The sequence below is a fragment of the Suricata suricatta genome, chromosome 12 (genome assembly GCF_006229205.1).
Source record: "Suricata suricatta isolate VVHF042 chromosome 12, meerkat_22Aug2017_6uvM2_HiC, whole genome shotgun sequence".
Lineage (NCBI taxonomy): Eukaryota > Metazoa > Chordata > Mammalia > Carnivora > Herpestidae > Suricata > Suricata suricatta.
Window position 1 is genome coordinate 66251797 of NC_043711.1, and position 1424 is coordinate 66253220.

The 1424-nt window shown below is 38.0% G+C and overlaps 1 pseudogene; it reads right to left on the reverse strand.

Annotated features, from left to right (window-relative positions):
• Nucleotides 1-862: 862 nt before the first annotated feature.
• On the reverse strand, nucleotides 863-1074 carry LOC115275634 (annotated as a pseudogene).
• Between the last annotated feature and the right edge of the window lie 350 nt (nucleotides 1075-1424).

Sequence of the window (1424 nt, forward strand, 5' to 3'; positions counted from 1 at the left end):
ATTTAAATGTCAGCTGGTTAACATACAATTATAAAGTACTTTGAGGTTTACAATACTTTTATATATTTCTTATTGAAAAAGCTATATAAGAACTACATTAAAAGAGATTTTACAAAATGCACCTACCCAAACTTCTATAGCACTACTATTTTTTTATAATAGTTTATTGTCAAATTAGTTTCCATATAACATCCAGTGCTTCTCCCCACAAGTGCCCCCCACCATGACCATCACCCCCCCTCCCCCTCAGTCCATGGTTCGTCTCCAGTATTCAGTAGTCTCCCTTGATCTGTGTCCCTCACTCTTCCCCACTCTCTTTCCCCCTTCCTCTCCCCATGGTCCCCTGCTAGGTCTCTCCTGTTAGACCTATGAATGCAAACATATGGTATCTATCCTTCTCTGCCTGACTTATTTTGCTTAGCATGACACCCTCGAGGTCCATCCACTTTCCTACAAATGGCCATATAAAGGAAAGTCTTTATTATTCCTGTGTTCTTCATTGGAAGATGAGGGAGGGAAGGACAAAGGAAAAACATGTAGAGCAGGAAGAGAGAAGGATCCTGGAGAATAGGAACAATAAGGCGGCCATTAGCAAACATATATCATGTCTTTAAAAATACACACCCTGGGCACCTGAGTGACTCAGTCAGTTTAGCATCTGACTCTTGGTTGTATCTCAGGTCATGATCTTACAGTTCATGAGATCGAGCCCTGCATCAGGCTCTGTGCTGATAGTATTGAGCCTGCTTGGGATTCTCTCTCTCCCTCTCTGTCTTCCCCTCCTCTGCTTGTGCTCTGTCTCTTTCTCTCAAAATAAATAAATAAACATAAAAAATTACAAATCCCATTTCCAAACCACTTCACAATCTCCTCTATTAATCTTGGAATGCTGCATTAAAAACCAAAAGCACACACGCACACACACACACAAAGACTCCTTATGTGATTCAGATAGACTCAAAGTCTATATTTGACAATGAACTATGAGCTCATTTGGTGGCTAAGGTGGGAAGAATATTAAGCTGACCAGAACAGATACTATATTCGATCTTAGCCAAAAGGCCGAGAAGTGATAAGATGGGAAGAATAAATAAGCATTTATTGTATGACTGCCATACTCACTCTCTTATTTATTATGCATAATGACTTTTTAAGATAGAGATTATTATATTCATTTTGACCTTATTTTTTAATGTTCATTTTTGAGAAAGAGAGAGACAGACAGAGGATGAATGGGGTAGGGGTATTCCCCCACTAGCTAGCTCCACAATAATTTTTTAAAAGTCATAATAAAAATAGATAAATAAAATGAAAGTGTCTTTATTCCTCTTCTGTTAAGACTTAAACTTGTTCATAAACACTTAGTTTTCTATTTTCAACTCCCTGTTGAATTTAGCCCAACTCACATCACTTTTGGATTAAAA